This window comes from Camarhynchus parvulus, chromosome 24 (genome assembly GCF_901933205.1).
Source record: "Camarhynchus parvulus chromosome 24, STF_HiC, whole genome shotgun sequence".
NCBI lineage: Eukaryota > Metazoa > Chordata > Aves > Passeriformes > Thraupidae > Camarhynchus > Camarhynchus parvulus.
The window spans coordinates 3,401,240-3,424,873 of record NC_044594.1 but is presented as its reverse complement, the minus strand read 5'-3'; the positions used below and the strand labels follow the sequence as shown (position 1 = coordinate 3,424,873).

Below are 23,634 nucleotides of genomic sequence, written 5' to 3'. Positions count from 1 at the left end.
TAGAGGCCTGACTTCTTTCTCCCTTATAATTTGTTCTAAAGATATCCACAAGGCTGCTTTTGTTCTCGTGAGAAACCCCAGGGAGTTCTGAGGCTTTGTCAAACCTCACCAGCTCTTTAAAATAACATTTAGCAAACACAAGTTCAGGGAAAATAAAAAGCCGGAGGAACTGGAATGCAAGTCCAGGCAGCTGAAGGGGTGGCATTTAAATGGGTTTGTAATTGTGAGGAGTTGCACTGCAAAAAAAAAACCCTTCAGCTGTTTGGTTTTTCCCCCAGCCACTTGAAAACCTAAAGATTTTAAGTCCCAAATTCTCTTTTATTAGTTCTTTCATCAGTCTTAACTTGCTTGGTGTCTCCTTTTGCACACAAATTTTAAGAAGCAATAATCACAACTTGAATATTCTTTATGCAGCACCTGAATAAAAGGTATCCTTGGCACAGCAAAAAAAAAAAAAATTCAGCTGTTTTTTCCCCCAGCCACTCAATAACCTAAAGATTTTAGGTCTCAAATTCTCTTTTATGAGTTTCTTCATCAGTCTCAACTTGCTTGGTGTCCCCTTTTGCACACACATTTTAAGATGCCACAGTCACAACCGGGTTATTTTTTATGCAGCACCTAAATAAAAGATATCCTTGGCACTGCAAAAAAACTTTCAGCTGTTTGGTTTTTTTCCCCAGATTTCAATAACCTAAATATTTTAAGTCCCAAACTCTCTTTTATTAGTTCCTTCATCAGTCCTAACTTGTCTGGTGTCTCCTTTTGCACAAACATTTTAAGATGCAATAATCACAAGTTTAGTATTCTTTATGCAGCACCTAAATAAAAGATATCCTTAGCACTGCAAAAAAACCTTTCAGTTGTTTAATTTTTCCCCAGCCACTTGATAACATAAAGATTTTAGGTCTCAAATTCTCTTTTGTGAGTTTTTTCATCAGTCTTAACTTGCTTGGTGTCCCCTTTTGCACACACATTTTAAGAAGCAATAATCACAAGTTTAATATTCTTTTTGCAGCACCTAAATAAAAGGTATCATTGGTACTGCAAAAAAACCCTTCAGCTATTTGTTTTTCCCCCAGCTATTCAAGAACCTAAATATTTTAAGTCCCAAATCCTCTGAGTTTCTTCATCAGTCTTAACTTGCCTGGTGTCTTCTCTTGTACACACATTTTAAGATGCCACAATCACAACTTGGTTATTTTTAAGCAGCACCTAAATAAAAGATATCCTTTGCTAATGCAAATAATATCAAGCCACATCTCCAGCTGGCATCTGGAATTTGCCCATTTTTTAACCAGAAAAAAAGAGCAGAATTGAATTTTTACTAAGTAGTAATTTGGCCTTCAAATGCTTTAGATGTTCTATTTTTCAGCGCCTTTGGAATAGATTCCCCACATCCTTCCAAAAGCAGAGAGCCTTGTTTGTAGCATTTATCCTGAATTGTTTATTTATCCCATCTTAAAAGTTCTTTGGGGGAATCTCTTACCAGCTGGGCAATGTGGCTGTGGCAGCAAATAGGAAGCCGTGACATTAAAAGTAATTGACATTAAAATGTTGTGACATTAAAATTAATCACGTTTGATGGATGTTAGAGACCGAATCCACAGGGCTCCCGGGTTCGTGTCCCAGCAAGCTTTGACATTCACTCTCCCCCTCGGTTCCTGCAGCACTTACGTAACTGGAAATTGGGAGCTCCTGGAGCGGGTAGGGTGGGCAAGGAGAAGGGATTTCCTTGGAATTCTCCACCTGGGAATCAGAGGTGGAAAAGTTCTTTCAGTCCCCATCCAGGGAATCTGAGTCAGATATTCAGGACTGGCACAGAAAGGGCCACGTTGGGGTCTTAATCAGCGTGAGATGAGGATAACAAAGATCATTTTGCATCATAAAATGAAGATAAAAAGGATAATTTGGGGTTCTTAATCAGCATGAGGCAAAGAAAAAAAGGGTCATTTTGGGTTCCTAAGCAGCACCATGAGATAAAGATAAAAAGGAAAATTTGGGGTTCTTAATCACCATGAGGCAAAGAAAAACATGATAATTTTGGGTTCCTAAGCAGCGCCATGAGATGAAAATAGAGGGGATCATTTTGGGGTCTTAATCAGCACCATAAGATGAAGATTAAAAGAATTATTTTGGGGTCTTAATCACCATGAGACAAAGGAAAAAAACCATCATTTTGGGTTCTTAATTAACACCATATGATGAAGATTAAAAGAATTATTTTGGGGTCTTAATCACCATGAGACCAAGAAAAAAAATATAATTTTGGGTTCTTCATCAGCACCATGAGATGAAGATAGAGGGGATCATTTTGGGTCTTAATCAACACCAAAAGATGAAGAAAAAAAAGGATAATTTTGGGTTCCTAATTACCATGAGACAAAGAAAAAAAGGATCATTTTGGGTTTTAATCAGCACCAAGACATGAAAATAAAGGGATCATTCTGGGGTCAAAATCACCATGAGACAAAGAAAAAAAGGATCATTTTGGGTTCTTAATTAACACCATAAGATGAAGATAAACAGGATCATTTTGGTTTTTAATCAGCACCATGAGATGAAGTTAGAAGGGATCATTTTTCTCCTCCATCCTTGGGATGCTGGAGCAGAGCTGCTGGAGTTGGTGTGGAGCCTTTGTTCCCTGTGCTGTGGCAATTCCGGGCAGAAAAACCTCTCAAAAAAAAACCCAAACCCCCAAAACCCCCCTTGGCCCTTCAGTGTAAATAGTGCCATTTCTTGTTGCCATTTTTAGTAATAATGGGGAAATATTGCATTCCTGTAACAGCAGTGCCAGGTTCAGGAGGAAACATTCCCAGCAGCCAGCTCAGCTCTCGTGGCCCCAGCAGGGAGTGAAAAGAAATTGAGATTTTTCCTTCAGGACCTGGAGCTCCTCAGAGCTGCAGGAGCCATAGTAAACCTGATTTTACAGCCAGGAGTGTGGGAGTGCCAGGAATAATCATTAATTCCACATTTTTGGGGGGCAAGAACTGTGTGGAAACTCCTCCAAAGTGGGCAGAGCTCACCTAGAGCTGCTCCCTGCAGGCAGGGATGCAGCATTTTGTGCTCCCAGGACATTTTCCAGCTGCCTTTTTTAGCCATGTGGAGCTGGAGGGGCCTCAGAAGAAGGAAGGGACGGTTTGGGCAGGAAGCCAGGTACCTCCTCACAGCCTGAGCTCGCTCCTAGCTGGAAACCAGGAGCAATGAGCTGATTTGGGGTTTTTTTCCCTTCCCACTGTGAGCTGTGTGAGATGCCAATCCCTGGATGTCAGCACAGCTTTGTTTCCACAGGTACCTTGTATAAACTCCATAAAATTTTTTTTTTTTTTTTTGAAGCAGAAAGACTGGGGGCCATAAATTAATCTGGAGTTAAAGCTTGGCCTCGTGGTTAGGGGACTGAAATCTGCCAGCAGCCAGGTGAGAGGTTTCCTTTGCATGGAGCTTGTGCATTGTAGATTTATCCCAAAATCTGCCACAGATTGGGTTCCTGCCAATCTTGGTCATTCTTGTTGCACCCTGAGTTACCCACTGTGCTTTCAATATCTGGTTTTTCCCTTGAAAACTGCAAACAGGGAGAGCTGGGAGCTGCAGTGAGGAGAACACAGAGGTTTTAGCAGGGGGGTGTTGTGATTTTCATCCCTTTTTATTGTCCAGGTGGCACTGTGGGATGTCTTTGCTTGTGCAAGAAGGAAAAGTGAAAATAAGGAGGTTTAAAACCGTAAATAATGACAAAATTGAACACACCATTTCCTTTATATGGACCTTGTGCATTGTAGATTCATCCCCAAATCTGCCACTGGTTGGGTTCCTCCCAACCTTGGTCAGTTTGCTGCACCCTGAGTTACCCACTGTGTGTTCAATATCTGGTTTTTCCCCTGCAAACTGCAAACAGGGAGAGCTGGGAGCTGCAGTGAGGAGAACACAGAGGTTTTAGCAGGGGGGTGTTGTGATTTTTGTCCTTTTTTACTGTCCAGGTGGCACTGTGGGATGTCTTTGCTTGTGCAAGAAGGAAAAGTGAAAACAAGGAGGTTTAAAACAGTAAATAATGACAAAATTGAACACAGCATTTCCTTTGCATGGACCTTGTGCATTGTAGATTTATCCCAAATCTGCCACAGGTTGGGTTCCTGCCAATCTTGGTCATTCTTGCTGCACCCTGAGTTACCCACTGTGCTTTCAATATCTGGTTTTTCCATTTGCAAACTGCAAACAGGGAGAGCTGGGAGCTGCAGTGAGGAGAACACAGAGGTTTTAGCAAGGGGGAGTTGTGATTTTTGTCCTTTTTTATTGTCCAGGTTTAAAACAGTAAATAATGAGAATACTGAACTCTGTTTCCTTTTCTGGGCATTTTTCTTCTTCTCTTTGTTGTTACACCCCTGAGAGAGGCTTAGAATTGGAAGGGACCCATCAGGATCATCAAATCCAGCACAGGACACCCCAACAATCCTCCCTGAGAGGTTATCCCAAATTCCCAGATTTGGGAAGTAAAAACCAGTTAAAAAATGAGCATTTTTGGGGCTGTTCTGCAGATTTCCAGCTGGGGATGCCCTGGGTGAAGGGGCTGAGGGTGAACAGCAGAGCCCAGAGTGCTCAGTGCTTTCATCTGGGATTTCTTCTCCATGAAAAAGCATTTTTAAAGCAAGGGGGAGAAGCTGGGGCAGCTCCTATTACAGAAAATGGCTTTTCATAGAGAATTCAAACCAGCAAAAAACCCCATGAGTGCTGCAGAGAGCAGCCAAATATTTTGGTGGCTCCTCGTGGCAATCCTGGCTCCAGAGCATTGGGAGTTTTCGAAGCCAAAATGAACCCGTTGGAAAAGTGAATTGTAATAATTCAAATTCCTTGCAGGAAAGGAGATTTTGTGGGGTTTGCAGCTGTAAACCTGGGGCTGTTTGCATTTCCAGGCTCACGAGGGGGAATGGAGCCAAAGGAAGCAAACTGGGCTGGTTGAGCTCCCCAGTCCTTGCCTCAATTCCCCAAGTTAAAGCTTTGAATAATATCAGATACTCTGCTAAAGTAAAACCCTAATATTTGCACATTTTGCTCCTCTTTTTGTGCTGCTTTGTGGCCAGTTCATGATTTATTAGCAGTCATTTTTCTGGCACCTTGAAGTTTCAGTGCTGCCCAAGTAAATATTGGGAAAAGCCCAATATTTCATGGAGGTTTGTACTTGAAAAATCAAAAAAAAAAAAACCAAAAACCAAAACAATATCAGGTGATGGATCTGATCACTCACTTGTTTATTTTCCTCTCTGTGTGATGGGAAAAAAAAACTGGTCCTGGAGTGGAAGTGGGGACAGCTGGGACCTGTTCGCAGACACTGTCAGCACAAAAAGAGGCTGAATTCATCAAATTTCAGCAGGGAAAGAGGCTGAATTCATCAAATTTCAGCAGCACAGAGGTTGAATTCCTCACATTCTGAGCTCAGCTATCCCACAGACCACCCAGGCTGGGTTTGGAGCTCTCGGGGAGCCCCCTCCTCCCTGCTGGGTGACACTGTGGTGACACCAATGGGGCATTCAGGGGCGCCTCTGCACCGCGGGAAGAGCTCTCTGTGATTTGGGGGGCAGTTTGGGGGTTGCAGTGAAAGCTGGAGGTTTAAAGGGTGGGATTTGACTCTCAGGGATCTGTCTCTGACTCCAGACTTGGAGCTTGGCACAGAACAGTGGGAATTGGAAGGGGTTTCTGGCTCAAAGCAAGGACAAGTTCACCCAGCTCAGCCAGTCCAGTTTGGAACAGCCCCAAGGATGCTGATCCCACAAACTGTGAGCTCTTATTCCATGATCCCACAGACCTCATTCCATGATTCCACAATCTGTGAACCCTTACCCATGATCCCACAACCTGTGAGCCCCCATTCCATGATCCCACAAGCTGTGAGCCCCCATTCCATGATCCCACAAGCTGTGAGCTCTTATTCTGATCCCACAAGCTGTGATCCCTTATTCCATGATCCCACAACTGTGAGCCCTCATTCCATAATTCCACAACCTGTGATCCCTCATTCTGTAATTCCACAACCTGTGAGCCCTAATTCTATGATCCCACAACCTGTGAGCCCCCATTCCATGATCCCACATCCGTGAATCCCCATTCCATGATTCTGTGAGCCCCCATTCCAGTGCCTGACTGCTCTCACTGTGATTTCTTCCCCTAAAATCTGTCTGGGATTCCCCTGTTTAGGATTTCTCTCATCCACCTCTGAGAAGCCTGGCTCTGATTCCTTTAATTTTCTTGTTCCCTCTGTCAGTTTTACACATTGCCCCCGAGGCACTGCAGCTTTTCTGACTCACATTGGAAAGGACAGGAGTGAGATCAGAGAAGCTGCAGCTTGTCCAGGAAACCCAGCCTGTGCAGCAGGGCTCCAAATAAAATATTGTGTGAGATAAACACTGCAATGAGCCCAGCTAAAGGTGATCCAGGGACTGAGGGTCTGCTTGGGGCAGGAATTTGGATTGGAGTTTCTTGGGAATTAGAATAGAATAGAATAGAATAGAATAGAATAGAATAGAATAGAATAGAATAGAATAGAATAGAATAGAAATTACATTACTTATGTTATGTAGATAATAAAATATATATTTGGATTTAGAATCATATATATTGGAATTTGGATTAGGGTTTCTTGGGAATTAAAAAAAAAATATTATATTATATGATATTATATTATACTATATTATATTATATTATATTATACTATATTATATTATATTATATTATATTATATTATATTATATTATATTATATTATATTATATTATATTATATATATATATTTATATTATATTATATTATATTATATTATATTATATTATATTATATTATACTATATTATACTATATTATATTATATTATATTATATTATATTACTATGGTAATGTAATGATTCTTATAGGCTGTATGTAAATACTGTAGGATTTGTATCTTGTACTAGATTGGTTGGTGACAATTAGAATATTCAACACAGAAGAAGATTTATTGTGTTGTAACAGGAACCTCTCTCTCTTACCCCTTTTACTCTCTTACCCTCTCACCCTCTCTACCCCTCTCTTCTCTCAGGCCTGCTCTGAGCTGTGGCTGGCAGCTCCCAGCAGGGCCCTGCACCCAGGCCCTTTGCAATAAACCCCAAATTCCCAGCCCTGGCTGCAGAGATCTCTCATCTCTATCCATCCTGACCATCCTACCCCCGTCACTCCTACACCCGCATATTTCCCCAAAGGTGCCTGACCTTTTCACATCCCATCAGCAGAACGCTTCAGCTGCCGCCTGAATCCCATTTTCACCTCCTCCTCCTCCTCCACTCCTGCTCTCTCTGTGCTCCTCTGCAGGGCTCCCTGACGTGCTGTAGCTCTCAGCCAGGCGTTTTTTAGGCCGATCCCCAATTCCTGCCCTTCCCAAGGGCTCTGCAGCCTCACTCGGGGCATCCCTGTCTGCAGGGATCCTGTGCCAAGGAGCTGCTTTGCTCTTTCCCAGCAAAGGTCACAGGAACACTTGGCAGGCACCATGCTCGACATCTTCTGGCTCGGGGTGGCCCCCAGCCATGGCCCTGGGCTTGCACAGATCCTCTGCCTCTGCAGGACCCTTGGTATTTGCAAACATGAAAAAATCCCTGTAACAGCTCAGCTGCTGGCAGGGGAGCATCTGCTTCCTTCCCAACCTCATCCCTGACACTTGTTAGGAAAATCCATCCACAAATATCAGAGGTTGGTGTCCAAAAAGGAGACAGAGCAGTCCTGGAACTTTATTCCAATCAAGGGAGAGCCCATGGGGCATCCCCTGGGGTCTCTCCAATTTTTGGAGGATGCAGCCTCCTTTTTATCCCAATTTCCCAGCCACATTTCCCTTCTCTCTTTCCCCATTTCTGAGGTACTTGAGAGGTTCAGACTTCCCAAAACCCTGATCCCAAAGATTCCCCTCTAATGTATAACCCTTTTAATTTTTAATTCTTACTGAATTTAGGATTTCTCCCCATTGTTTCTTTCATCTTTCAATGTCTAATTTCATTTATTAGCAAACCTAAAGTTCATGTGTAAACGCAAATCTCCTTTTCCATTCACCAGTCAGTGGAATCCTTCATCAGAAATGTGTTTTTTCAGAACAGAGGGATGTATTCAGGTTACCTTGAAAATATTTTGGTATCACAAAAAGGCAGCCTGGAAAAGTGAAGAGGAACTACTTAGGATAGTCTAAGAAGAAAGGAGAAATTTTTTGGTTCTTCTCTCTCCCAGTGCTGGTTTTATCTCCCAGCAGCCCCACAGCTGGTTTGGAAAGACAAATCTGTTATTCCTCTCGCACTGGATGTGACATCAGAGTGCTGGGCTGAGTTCCCTGCCTCTGGAACATCTTCCCTCTCTGGCCCCTCCAACAGTTTAAAGGTTTGATTTTACCTCCAGGAATGCCAAAACTTTATTTTCAGTCTTCCCACCTGTATTTTTGACAGGCTGCTAAAATTAGAATTGAAAAGTTGTAATTTGAGCGTCTTCCTGAGAGAAAGGAAATGGAGCTGCCTTCTGCTTTAGTCCTTCTGCCTTTTCCAAACATCTCACTTGGTGACTTAACTCGTGCTTTGAACTTTTAAAGATCAGGATTTTGGCACATCTACACTAAAACTGAAGAGGTTTCTAAGTAAATAAGCAAAAAAAAAAAAAAAAACCCAAAGCCAACCAATAAACATGATTTGAAAAAACCAACACCATTTCCCAGAAGTTTTTCAATCTCCCAAAATTTTGACAGAAGCAAAAATAATTCAATATCCCTTCATTTTCCGAAGCTGTTTCTCAGGCTGAAAATGTTGCTGCAATTTTTATTGTGTATGGTCGTGCCCTTTTTAGGTTTGTGGGCTGTTGTCAAGTGGAATGGATCCAGAATTGGAATTTGGCTTCCTCAGCTCCCCTGTGGGGAGCAGAATCCCCCTCGGGCTTTTTCCAGTACAGGAGAACACCTTGGGTCACTGAAAACAAAAACATAAATATAAATATAAATATACCTATAAATATACCTATATCTATAAATACCTATAAATACCTATAAATATAAATATAACTATATCTATAAATATACCTATAAATATAAATATACCTATAAATATACATATAATTATATCTATACATAATATATAAATATATAAATATATAAATATATAAATATATAAATATATAAAATATATAAATACAAAAATATAAATATATAAATATATAAATGTATGAATATATGAATATATAAATATATGAATATATAAATATGTGCAGGAATCATACTTTGTGTTAAATAACATTTCCTTGTTTCCTGTGCCTGAGTTCCCCCGAATTTCAGGATTTTGGGATCACTTGCAGCAGCTGTGCGGGGCTGTCAGTTAAAAGAGCTGCTGTGCTCCCTTTTGGAGAGGGAGAATTCTTTCCAAGCTGTGTTTTGTCTCATTTTAAAGTTCTCGGGGGTGTTCAGTCCAATCCTTGGCTTGTGAATGTTGTTGGGAAGGAATTTGGGATATTCGGGGCCAGGTGAGGCCGTGCTCAGCGCAGTGCGAGCTCACACAGGGTGAGCAGTGAATTCCCTGTGAGATCCCAGCTCCCTAAAACGCTGCTGGGGTCCCCCCCAGCCTTTCCACGGCGTTTGCATTCCTCAGCAATCCCCACTGGCAGCGCTGATTCACAAACTGCATCTGCAGCTCCACCTCCACGCTGAGCTCAGTGTGATGTCCAGATGCCTCAAACCCTGCCAAGAGTGGAAAAAGTGAGAGAAAAGCTGCTCATGTTCTCAGAGTCTGCCTGCAGCTGGCACAGGGCTCTGCCAAACTCCAGGGGAAGTGCAGGGAGGGAGCTCAACGCCAGCGACGAGAACCAAAAATCTGAATATCTGGTTCATACTAAAGCCAGTGAAAAATGAGGATTAAAGAATGAGGTTCCTTTCATTTTCTTACTTCTGGATTAGGAATATTGAAAATAACTGGAAACAAGATGACAGGCATAGGAATATTGAAAATAACTGGAAACAAGATGACAGGCAAAGGAATATTTAAAATAACTGGAAACAAGCAAACAGGTAAAGGAATATTTAAATAACTGGAATCAAGCAAACAGATAATGGAATATCTTAAATAACTGGAAACAAGCTAACAGGCAAAGGAATATTTAAAATAACTGGAAACAAGCTAACCGGTAATGGAATATTTAAAATAATTAGAAACAAGCTAACAGGTTAAGTAAATATTGAAAATAACTGGAAACAGGCAAACAGGTAAAGGAATATCTTAAATAACTGGAAACAAGCTAACAGGCAAAGGAATATTTAAAATAACTGGAAACAAGCTAACCGGTAATGGAATATTTAAAATAACTGGAAACAGGCAAACAAGCAAAGGAATATTTAAAATAACTGGAAACAAGCAGACAGGTAAAGGAATATTTAAAATAATTAGAATCAAGCTAACAGGTTAAGTAAATATTGAAAATAACTGGAAACAGGCAAACAGGCAAAGGAATATTTTAAATAACTGGAAACAAGCTAACAGGCAAAGGAATATTTAAAATAACTGGAAACAAGTGAACAGGTAAAGGAATATTTAAAATAGCTGGAACCAAGCTAACAGGCCAAGTATCTTAAGTAACTAGAAATAAGATAACAGGCTAAAGAATATATTTAATTACAGGCAAATAGCTAACAGGCAAAGCGAATATTTTAAATAACTAGGAACAAGCTAACAAGTTAAGGAAATATTTTAAGTAACTGGAAACCAGCTAACAGCTTAAGTGAATATTTAAAATAATTGGACAAAATAATTGGCCCTGCCTACAACAGAATTGAGGAGGAGGAGGCTGCAAGCAGTGGATTGACAGTGTTGATGCCTTAAGATTTCAGCTTTTCTATTTTCACACATTTGTAACCCTGCAATTCTTTAGTGTGTAACTCCAAACTCCACACCCAGTGGGAGCTGCTGCTTCCCCATTCTGGGCAGACACAACAATTCCTCTCCAGGCCTGGCAATCAAGGACACCTCACTGCCTCAGGCCCCAGAGATGGGAACAAAAGGGAGTTGGGGACAGCAAACTTGGGGTCAATGACTTCATTAGCTAAAGCTGAAATTGGCAGATTCACCCCCAAAATGCAAATGGACCAAACTTATAAAAGTGTGAAAACCTGTGTGTCCATTTTTGGGTGTAGGCCCTGGAGGGCCTCATCTGCCCTAACCACCTGAAAACCTGAAGGAATAAGGAATTTTTATTCTCTCAATTTTGCCTGGCCTCTGTTTTTATGTAGCCCAAAAGGCACCAGCGCGGCCACCACCACTCTGGGCGAGGCTGCTGCTGCTCAGCCCCCGCAGCTGCACCTTGGCTCCATCCCTGGAGCCTTGCAGAGTCCAACATCTCCCTTACAAGACTTCTGGGGGTACTGGGGAGGAGCTGCTGCTGTTCACTTGGTGCCTCGGGGCAGCTGTGGCCGAGGTTTTGAGGCTGAGTGGAGATGAAAAGTGACAGAGTGTTAATACATTAGGCATTCATTTTGTATCATATTAGTGGTGCTTGTAGTGGGTAAGTGAGATGTCAGAGCCTGTTATGTGCAATTAGGAGCCCACAACTGAACATCCCATGGAGGTAACAGGGATGTGAGAGGAATGGCAGATTTGTCTTTCCCAACAAGCTCTCCCAGTGCTGGGAGAGGAAATCAGCACGAAACAATGGGAAGGATCCCACTGATTGATGAATGGAAAAAGAGATTTGCTTTTACAAATAAACTTTAGGTTTGCTGACAAACACAATTAGACATTGAAAGATGAAAGAAATAATGGGGAAGAAAAAACCCTAAATTCTGTAAGAATTTAAAAATTAAAAGGGTGGGTTATACATTAGAGGGGAATCTTTGGGATCAGGTGTTCTGGGGAGTCTGAACCTCTCAAGGACCTCAGAAATGGGGAAAGAGAGAAGGGAAATGTGGCTGGGAAATTGGGATAAAAAGGAGACTGAGTCCTCCAAAAATTGGAGAGACCCCAGGGGATGCCCCATGGCCTCTCCCTTGATTGGAATAAAGTTCCAGGACTGCTCTGTCTCCTTTTTGGACACCAACCTCTGGTGTTTGTGGATGGATTTTTCTAACAAGTGTCAGGGATGAGCAGGGAGTGAAGGCTGAGCCTCAAAACTGCACCAAACCCTGCTGGGAATGGGATCAGAGGGATCAATGCTCTGCACAGAGCAGCCAAATATTTTGGTGGCTTCTCGTGGCCATTCTGGCTCCAGAACTCTGGGAATTTTCAAAGCTAAAATGAACCCAGTGGAACGGGAAATTGCAATAATTCCAATTCCTTGCAGGAAAGGAGATTGTGTGGGGTTTGCAGATGTAAACCTGGGGCTGTTTGCATTTCCAGGAGCACAGGGGGGATGGAGCCACAGGAACAAACTGGGCTGGTTGAGCTCCCCAGTTCGTGCCTCAGTTCCCTCCCACAGGGAGGGATGAAGCTCACCCTGATGAGAAAAACCTCAAGTGTGAAAACCTTGAGTTTCCCGGTCCCTTTCGGGGCAAGTTCAGAACAAGCTGAATTTCCAGGACACCAAGCAGCAGAAAAGCACAAGCAGTTCACTGCCTTCTGATTAAAAATTTGATGTAAAGGGATAAAAAAGGGAGAATGAATCCTCAGCACAATAACATTTTTATTGGGAATCCTTATCAATCTCTCAAGTCTCTTCCAATCTCCTCAGTTTTCAGACTTAGCTGATGCAACCTTCTCCTTGGATTTCAAAGCGGGTGAGGAAAGATCTGATGGACAAATACTGCTTTGAAAACAGTTTTGTTGCTGTCTCTTTGGGTTTGTATTCTGGATTCTGCTCCGTGTCTGCCTTGGGCAGAGAACTTCATTTCTGTGTGCCTTCATTTGTGTGTCCCTGAACTGACAGCAACAAGAGATTCCCTGCGAGACTGAGGCCTAAGAATATTCCTCAGACAAAAGGAACCCTAGAAATTATCACTGAAACCATCTTCCTCCTCTTAATCCTTTTGAAATGGGGTGAAAGAGTGAAATTTCTGATGTTTAGGGATGGAATGTTTAGGTTTTCTTGCCTTCAGGCCTTTAAGGTACACAAAGCAACCCAAAAATGCCTGGGGGAAAAAGGGAATATCAGAGAGCCATGGAATAGGGAAAGAAACCCTAGAAATTATCACTGAAACCATCTTCCTCCTCTTAATCCTTTTGAAATGGGGTGAAAGAGTGAAATTTCTGATGTTTAGGGATGGAATGTTTAGGTTTTCTTGCTTTCAGATCTTTCAAGTACACAAAGCAACCCAAAAATGCCTGGAAAAAAGGGAATATCAGAGAGCAATGGAATAGGGAAAGAAACCCTAGAAATGATCACTGAAACCATCTTCCTCCTCTTTGAAACCAGGTGAAAAGAGTGAAATTTCTGATGCTTAAGGATGAAATTTTTAGGTTTTCTTGCCTTCAGATCTTTAAGGTACACAAAGCAACCCAAAAATGCCTGGAAAAAAGGGAATATCAGAGAGCCATGGGTGCTTATCAGACTCCAGGAGTCTGAGATCTGCCCTGCAGAATTCCCAGCTGCATCACTGAGGCTTGGCTGAGCTGCTGCTGTGAACAGGAGAGTCCTGGGTCAATGCCCTGATAAAATTACCTGGACCAAAGGCAAAGGGATTTCACACATTCCTGTGCACAGGCACTCCCTGAACCATTAAACTGGGAGATGCAGGGCTGGAGCCTTGTTTTCTGCTCTTGAGTCTCCAGGGGTGGAAAGCAGAATCTCCTGCTCGCAGTGGAATTTTTAAAAGTGCAATGAGAGAAGGGAAAGCACATCCAGAGCTGCTGGCTGCCTGGGAGGCTCCTTGGCCAAGGGAAGGCTTCAGTGCTTTATTTCCCAATATTCCCAAGCCTCTCTAGACTTTGGACTCGATGTGAGTTGGTGCTGGAAGTTAACTCTGCTATTTTCAGAGACAGAATTTTGCCTTTTTATTGCAAAATTTAGTTGCACGTGGTCGCTGGGTACTGCAGGATTTATTTTTCACTTGTCTTTAATGCATGAGCGAATCCTAAAGATTTCCCTGAGGAGTATTGAACCTTCCTCTGGGGGCATTTGATGAACCACCTTGTTTAGACTCCAGGAAGAGTGAATTTACACAGGGAAGAGTGAATTTACTCACACACTGGTGCTGTGCTGGTGCAGCCACCCCACATCCCCTCCCTGGCTCATCCAGGATTCCCAAATGAAGGATTGCTGGGCACTGCCGATATTTCTGCTGGTAAAACACCACCAGCCCAATTCCAGCCCAATTCCAGCCCCAGTCCTGTTGCAAACCTCTAAAAACCAGAGGTTTTGCTCTGCTTTTGTTGGTTTTTCTGATGAACCACCTCATTTGGACTCCAGGAAAAGTGAATTTACTCACACAGGGCGTGCACTGGTGCTGTGCTGGTGCAGCCACCCCACATCCCCTCCCTGGCTCATCCAGGATTTCCAAATGAAGGATTGCTGGGCACTGCTGATATTTCTGCTGGTAAAGCACCACCAGCCCAATTCCAGCCCCAGTCCTGTTGCAAACCTCTAAAAACCCGAGGTTTTGCTCTGCTTTTGTTGGTTTTTCTGCTCTCCCCGGCCTTGCTCCCTCCTCTGCAGTCTCAATTCCAAACTCTTCACGTCACCGCTTGGAAGCTGGGCCGCGTGCAGGACTGTGCTCTGTTTGCACAGCTCCCCCGGCCTCGGCACATGTGGTTCCAATTCCAGAGGCTCTGCAGGGCTGTGCAGATGGGGATGGGGCTGGCCTGACCCCTCTCCTTCACCTCAGGGAGGGGGAGCCGCCCCTCACCCAGCATCTTTCCCATTTGGGACGCTTTTGCGTGGCCACCAAAGGGGAGGCGGCTGCAGGCAGCGTGCTGGGGCCGGCCCGTGGTCACTGCGAGCGCTGGGGCTCTCTGGAGAAGACAACCCTTGGCCTGTGTGGCTGTGCCAGCCAAGGAACACAGCGAGCAGATGTCCCAGGGCACAGCCTGTGCTCCCTTAATGACCCTCAGGAGACGGCGGCCGCCTCCAGGCTCCCTCCCCGGTGCGAGGAATGCGCAGAGCCGTCTGCAAGGAGACGCTGCCTGCTGTTTATTTTGGCCTGAAATGCTGTCAGGGTAACTGTGAGGGCTGCTGTGGTCTGAGCATGAGGGGGGCTGTCGACCTCTTTGGGTTCTGCTCATAACTCTGGGATGAAACAACACAGCTTTGCCTCATCCTGTGGGAACTCAGCGCATCACTCCGGATGTCCAGAGTCACCGCAGACCCCTCCGGGGGGCTCGGAGGTCCTGGCATGCTCCCTGGAACACCTGGTGGCTTGACTTTGATCCTCCTAGCGAATTGCCAACTTGGTATGGGGATTTGAAAGTCACACGGGTTTGAATGGTGTAATTACAGGGTGCACACAGGGTGAAAATGTAGATTTTTAGGGATTATGGGGACAAGATGGAGGGATCAGGGCGTGTCTCGTCCTTCTTCTTTCTTCTTCTTGTTCTCCATTTTCTGCTGTGATGTTGGCACTTGGGGATTGGTTTAGAGTAGAAGTGCACTGTCTAACACAGGTGATAGGTATTGGGAACTAAAAGTAAATATGAAGAACGTAGTTTGTAGTATAAAATAGACGACACCGCCTCGGGGGCGGCGAGAGTGCCTGTGGCTGCCTTGCTGAATGGATCTCAGCTGGGCAGAGAGAAAATTTTGTAGATAAAAGATAATAAACAACCCGAAGACCAAACATCGAAGAGTCCTGTCTCATTCTTCAGAGCGTGGGGCCGCTTCAGGACCAGCCGACACATCTCGGGGCAGAGATCAAAGCAGCCCACACGAGAATCCTGCCTGACCCACAGCAAAAGCCGGGGGAGAGAACCCAAGGGGACATGAAACCCTTTGTGTGCCTGTGTCTCAACAGCACAGTGGGGAAAGAAGAGGTTTTGTTTCTCCAGAGTTTGATTTTAAGGCCCGCTGAGCCTTAAATGCTGGAGTGTGGAACTGTCTGCAGCGTCCCCCAGCTCCCCGGTCACGCCAGCAGCCCTGCAGAGTCTGACTGCACACGGAATTCCTTGGCCATAAAAGTCGTGCTCAGCCTCCTGCTCCAGCAGCTGAAATCCTGAATCTGCTGATTGCAAAACGCTCGGGGTTTTTCTCGTCAGCGCTGGATGGGGGGCAAGCTCTTGTTGTTAGAGAAACTCAGTAAATCATTTCCTATAAGACTCCAGCAAGAGGAGACTCCAGCAGATGTGAAACATCCAAAATTCCTGGCGTGAGGGAGTGGTTCAGAGCTGCAACATGGCAGGCTGTCCTTTTTGTTTTGAACTCCCAAACACATTATTCCTGCACAGGCCGAATTTAGACGCATCCTGTTTTCAGACACTTTGATTTTAGCACAAAACTGTGAGGCAAATGAAGGATTATCCAGCTGAAGGAACACCCTGCTGTAGTTCTGCGCATGTTTATTCTCTCTGGGCTGATTTAAGTAGGAAGTTTTTGCTTATTTGGGTTGTTTTTACTAACGTGAAGTATTTCAGCAGTTCAGGTCTGGCTGAGAGCAGCTATAGCAGGGGATTTCTGCATGCAATGAGGTGGGTTTTTCCAACAGCCTGGATTTTGGGAAGAGTGGGTGAGTCAGGACCACAGGGAATTCATAAAATCACAGAATGACCAGGTTGGAAGAGACCCTGAAGTCATCGAGTCCAACCCAGCCCCAACAGCTCAACTCAACCCTGGCACCCAGTGCCACATCCAGGCTTTGTTAAACACACCCAGGGATGGGGACTCTGCCACCTCCCCGGGCAGAACATTCTAGAACTTTATCACCCTTTCTGTGAAAAACTCTTTCCTGATATCCAACGTTCCTTCTTGTGAGACATAAACTTTGAGGAATTTAGGGATTTTAGAGGAGCTAAGATTTTAGTTAGAGATAAGCTTTATTGGAGTTAATTAAAATCAATGGGTAGGCCTTGATGAAGTTCAGAGTTAGTAGTTAACTAATAATTGATTGCTTGTCAGCACAATGTTGGGTTAGCTGGGTTTATAATGAAGAATATAGAAATTGATAAAGAGCTTTTAGGAACATAAGACAATTGTGGCCTCCTCTGTTCTGAAACCAACTGAAGACAGGAATGGGAGTTCTACCAAGGGTTCATTTGTCACATTTGCATTGAAAAGGTAGAAAGGCCAGAACGAGGAAGACTTCATTTACTTCCTCATTTTGGGACCCCTCCCCATGAAAGGGACCACTGACCCATTTCAAGGAACAAACTGTGCATGCTTAATAACTTTTGAACTAATTACCATGCTTAATGGCTTTTGAACTAATTACCATACAGAGCAGGGAATGGGATGTACCAAAGTTATGAATATGCATTTGTATTTTGGGTATTCAATACCTGTACAGATAAAAGGGCTCTGTAATCACCTGTAAATTGAGGTGTGTATTTGGGAGCTATCCCACAATAAACATTCACTTTGTAACTTTAAACTTTTAGTTAGAGAGTTTTTGGATATTGGTACCAGATCAATATCCATATTGGGAATGGGATGCACCAAAGTTATGAACACGTATTTGTATTTTGGGTATTCAATACTTGTACAGATAAAAGGGCTCTGTAACCACCTGTAAATCACAGTTTGTATTTGGGAGCTACCCCACAATAAACACACACTTTGTAACTTTAAACTGTTAGAGGGTTTTTGTCACAATTGGATATCGGTACTAGATCAATATCCATATTTTTAATAAATCGCTTGGAAAGCTCCCATTTTCCCTCAGAGGAGCGGCACGGAGGTGAGGATGACTTTTAGGAGGACGCCAGGGAAGGAAGCCCTGCCTGCAGGGGACGTTTGCTGTGCAGGGAGGATGAGCCGTGGCCTGGCACCGGGGCCGCTCCTGTCACACCTGCACCCAGCCCGGGCTGTGATCTTAACCAACAAAAGCAGGCACAGCACCCATCACAGGTGAGCTGGGAATTGTTCAGACAGGGCACAAACTGTGTGTGTGTGTGGATAAGTTTTCCTCAGCAGCGGATTCCAGGCGTTTCCTGAGTCACCTCCGACCGCTGGAGCTGCAGGAAAATCACAGGTTGCATTTCTGCTCCTCCCTGGACATCAGGAATATTGTGGTGCAAATCTCATCTTTGATAAAAAGCCAAAATAAATCATAAAAAGCGTTGCTGAAGGACAAACTGCACAGATGTTCCTGGAGAAGCTGAAATGTTTCAAAACCTGTTCTGGATATTCACATTTTAAGTGAGCTTGGTTTGGCCTTGGGTGTGGTTTGGGCTAAGCTTACAAAGCTTTATTGTGCATTTCTTTTATCTTGATTCTCTGAATCTTTTCTAGGCTGTTCCTCCTAATTCCAGCAGTTAAGAGATACAGCACAACCTATTACTTTTTAAATAGCAGAATCTATTTTTAGCATTGCTCCCTAATCCAAACCTTCTGAACCTAATGAAAGATTTAAGTCTGGAAGCTCTTTAGCTTTTAGGACGGGAATTTGCCCACAAATAAAAACGTCAGCAAAGCATTTATTTCCCCTTTGATTCTGCTTGTCTGGTAATGTATATTTGATGTTGGGGTTTGTGGGGGGTGTGTACATACATTTAATTGTAACGGGTATGGAAACTCTCTGGGCTTCAGCACAGCATGAAAATGTGGGATCCTGGAAGGGTTTAGGCATGAAAACTCTGCTTTGGGGGCACAGAATTTGTGATAAGGCCAAACACAGCCTCGGTTCACGCAGCATTTGCTGCTTGCTGTGCTGCACAGGCTCCTTCCCTCTGCTCCCGTTTCAAAGGGCTGATGCTGCTGAAATTCAACCCCTTTTATGACATACACTCACAGTGAGGAGTCCTTAAAACGTTGTTGAAACGAGTTCTGAGGAATTCCTCAAGCCCGACATCTCTGCTGAGGGATCCAGCCTGTTGCCCATATTTATTTATTTCTAATTTATTTCAGCTCTGACATGTGTGCAAGGCAGAAGGGGCTGAGAGGGCTAAAAACCCCCTGGAGTCCTTCCCCTGATCAATCTGGGCGGTGTCTGGTGGTTTTGGGCTTGATTAAAATCTTTGTTGCTGTGTTTTCCTTGGAGATTTCAACACAGGGGAGGGATGAGGGGATGGCTGTGGTTGTCTGCAGGGCGTGGGGTGAGTTATTGTCCCGGGAACAATGCAGGGAACAGTCACACAGGGTCACTGCTGTGCCACCCAAAGCCTTCAGGCCAACGCTTCCAAAAGCATTTAAAAACAACAAAAAAAAAAAAAAAAAAAAAGAAACAAAAAAAAAAAAAAAAAGAGTTGGGATAAGCAGGAAAAGCAATGCCACCTCCTCCTGGAGTCATGGGGTGGGAGCTGAGTTGTGGCAGTTCCAGCTGTGGGTTTCTCTGGGTCTGGATTGAAGGCACTTGGGGCAGCAGTTCATGTTCACACTCAGGTGTTTATTTATTATTTCTTATCGCTAGAACAGTCTCACAGCCATGAGTTCTGCAGCAAGGCACAAAATGGCCAACAATCTCTTGTTCCAAGGTCTTTTAAGACTAAACCATCCAATTAAGAACTGACACCTGGATTATTTTCCCTTTTAACCCAATAACTGATCCCACAGAGCCCCAGTGAGGATTTTCTGCCCAATTACAAAATGCCACCCAAACCCATGGAGAAGAAGGAAGAAGAAGAAACCCACGACCACACCCTGTGCCCTCCATCTTGCTCCCATCCACAACACACTAAAAATCCCAGAACCTCAACTGGGAGAATGAGTCGGGCTGGGGAACTGTGGGTTTTCTCTGGGTCTGGATTGAAGGAACTTGGGACAGCAGTTCATGTTCACACTCAGGTGTTTATTTATTATTTCTTAGCAGTGAAACAGCCTCACAGTCATGAGTTCTGCAGCAAGGCACAAAATGGCCAACAATCTCTTGTTCCAAGGTCTTTTAAGACTAAACCATCCAATGAAGAACTGACACCTGGATTATTTTCCCTTTTAACCCAATAACTGGTCCCAAATTTGTCCAATTACAAAATGCCACCCAAACCCATGAAGAAGAAGCATGAAGAAGAAACCCAGGATGACACCCTGTGCCCTCCATCTTGCTTCCATCCACAACACACTAAAAATCCCAAAACCTCAATTTCTCACCAAGTGACACACCTACACTGCTCTCTATAATCTATTTCACACTTTTGTGGATTCTGGTCTATTCTGGAGTTTAGGAAACTTTCTCCATGGATGAGGGTCAAAGTCAGCGCTGCCCTGGGGGTCAGGGCACCCCAGAGCAGACACAGAAATATTCCTTGTGGTGCTCTGGGTTTCCACACTGAGTGAAGCCACAGGCACCAATTCCCAAATTCCTGAGAGCACCAAGAGCTGCCCACAGGATGTGGAAGGGAGCAGAGGCTTTGTTGGGCAAGAACTGTGGAGCCTGCAGAATTGTGGCATTGCTTTTGGACGTGATTTCTGGGAAAATCAGCCCTTTTTTCATCCATTGTGCGCAGGATCCAGCCCTTGAGGCCACCCAGGGCTGGGGAGCTTTGGGAGGGAAGGTTTGGAACAGAACAGGGATAAATAAATCCCTTTGCAGCCCCAGCCCTGTGTCCTGGGCAGTGCTGCTGAAAAGGGCAGACTCTCCTCTGGAGTTCTTTTAAATTAAACTTCAACTTTTAACCATGCAAATGGTTAAAACCTTATTTATTTATTTAAAAAACATAACTTTTAAACAATGGTTAAAACCTTATTTATTTGTTAAACATCTCATTTAATTCAACTTTCAACCATGCAAATGGTTGAAACCTTATTTATTTATTAAACATCTCATTTACTTCAACTTTTAACCATGAAAGTTGTTAAAACCTTATTTATCTATTAAAAACCTCATTTACTTCAACTTTTAACGATGCAAATGGTTAAAACCTTATTTATTTATTAAACATCTCATTCACTTCAACTTTTAACCATGCAAATGGTTGAAATCTTATTTATTTATTTAAAAAATCTCATTTACTTCAATGTTTAACCATGAAAATGGTTAGAACCTTATTTATCTATTAAAAATCTCATTTATTTGGACTTTCCTTGCAAGGTCTCACCTACACAAATTTCAGGGAGTGTTTGTTCTTCTCTGGATAATTAAACCTAGAAGGGACCTGCATCTGTTTCTGGCTCCTTTTTCCCTCCTGTGCCATAAATTCTTGCACATTTCTACACCTAAATCACCATCCCATCCCTGTTTGCTGCAGCAAGACCCTACCCAAACTGTGGAAAATGTGAGATTTTTTTCATGTTGAGGGATTTTTTGTGGGTAGTTTCTCAGCCTGGCACTCATGTTGGGTTATTGTAAGAGGCTGTTTTATTTTCCTTTCAACATCTGGCTGACTGGAGGGAAATAAAGTGAGGCTCCTGTCCAGAGAACCTGCAAAATTTAAACTCCTGTGGGAGTTTTCAGGTATTGGCAAAGCATTAATAAGGATTAAAGAGACAAATCAGGGGGTTGTAAATAAGATATATTTTTTCTTAATAATGTTATGGAAAAGTTTGCAAGGTGTGTGAGTTTGGTTACTGGGTCAGTGATGAATGAGCTCGAAATTATTTCTGATTTCTTTGAAAAAATAAAGGGTGCTGTAGGAATTTGTCACTATTCCATTGGATGTCTCCCTGGTTTTTCTCCCCGTTTAGAAGATGAGTTTATAGACTCATCATAAACTTCCTCAAACCCACAGATAATTCCTGGGAGCAGCAAGAATCCCTCTAAGGTGTCAGCTCTGCTAAACCCAGCCTGTCTAAGCCAAAAAAAGAATGAAAACTGCCACAATCTCGCAGAAAAATTATAATTTTTCATTAAAAACCTCAATCAGGATTGAGCTTAAAAACACAAAACACCTCCCAAGGTTGTGCACGGACCCTCAGAGCCCCACAGGGCTTGGAAAAAGTTGCAAATGTCGCGTGAATGTCCCGGTTGTGGTGCCAAAATTAAGATTATTGATCGGTGGTGTGGCAGTGGCGGCGCTAATGAGGGCAGCCCGCAGCAACGCGAGCTCCAGGGAAAAGCTGGATCCATCCTGGGCAGGAATTCTAATTGTATTTGGCAGATGGAGCTTGGAGAGCAGTGAATCCAGTGATAAACGGGATTACTTTTCCCTTTAAAGCAAGCAGCTAATGTGGTTGGGGAGGAACTTCCACTGGGGGAGAGCTGAAGCCTTGGTAAGGTTCCACCTGTCCTAAAATTCTGAATATTTAATGGAGCGGGTGATAATTCTTAATAAAGTGTTTGGGAAGGAGAAATTAAATCTCCAAATCTCAGCAGCTGAGGGATGGTCGTGGTAACTCAAGGCAGAGCTGAGAATGGGAGCAGAAAGGAATTTTCTAAAAGTTGCTGCTGAAGAAATGGAAAAAAATGAGGGAGAGTCATGTTGGGTGTCAATTTTCTGCCTGGTTTTCACTTGAAGGTTCAGAATCCACTGTTTAAATAGCATAAAAGTACATAAATAGTACATAATTATATTAAAAAATAGGAATAAATCCAGCCTGAGTAATTGGAACCTCTTGTGCTGTTGCTCTGTCCTCCAGGATTGCGTGTGCAGCCACACGTGGGACTTCCCAGCGCTCTGAACCTCCCCAGTTTTCAGCACTTTTGCAATATTTGGCCCAGGAAGCAAAATATTTCCTCCCACTTCATTTCACAGGGAAAAAAAGAAACCGTTTTAGGGTTTTGTTTTGAACAGCACAACTGCAGAACAGCTCAAGAGAAGATTTACACCCCACTGGCAAACGGCATCGGTACCCCAAGGAAATTTGGGTGGGGAATTTTTGATTTTGACCCCAAGGCCTGTAACCTTCCCTCCCTCTGATCTTTTGGGTCAATTTTCACTGAGCTTGAACTTCCCACGCTGAGTCCGCGTTTCCAAGCTGGAGCTGGGCAAAGCCAAGAGCTGACGGTGCGTTTTGGGGCAGTTTTCAATGGATGCTGACCAAAAGCTCGAGCAGGCAGTGCCTGAGGCAGCGCTGGCCGAACATTCCCATTTCCCTGCGCTGCAGCATCTCCCGGGCACCTTTTAGGGCCTTTTGGGGGATTTTGTCTCACATTCCACGGGCTCTGCTCCCCCCTAGCGGGTTCGCCCGGCACTTCCCTTTTTCTTTCTTTTATAGATCCTGACAGACCAAAAAAAACCTCATCGGGTTTGGTTTTGGCGCTGCTATTCAAAGTCACTTCCCAATCCTGCTTATTCCACATTTTTCTTAAGTTTAACCCTCTTCTTCCCAGGCTGGTTTCTTATTTCTGATATGCATAATATTTCTGATATATATATCTTTCTGATATACATAATATTTCTGATATACATATTATTACTTATATATATATTTCTGATATATATTTCTGATATGCATAATATTTCTAATAAATATCTTTCTGATATACATAATATTTCTGATATACATAATATTACTGATATATATATTTCTGATATATATTTCTGATATGCAGAATATTTCTAATAAATATCTTTCTGATATACATAATATTTCTGATAGACATAATATTTCTGATATACATAATATTACTGATATATATATTTCTGATATATATATCTTTCTGATATACATAATATTTCTGACATATATATGTTTCTGATATGCATAATATTTCTGATATAGATAATATT

General features: G+C 43.2%; 1 protein-coding gene across 1 annotated transcript in view; it reads left to right on the top strand.

The window, feature by feature from the left end:
- CLMP (CXADR like membrane protein) overlaps window positions 1-23,634 on the top strand; it is a 63,329-nt gene that overhangs the window by 24,435 nt on the left and 15,260 nt on the right. The gene's annotated exons all lie outside the window — the stretch shown is intronic.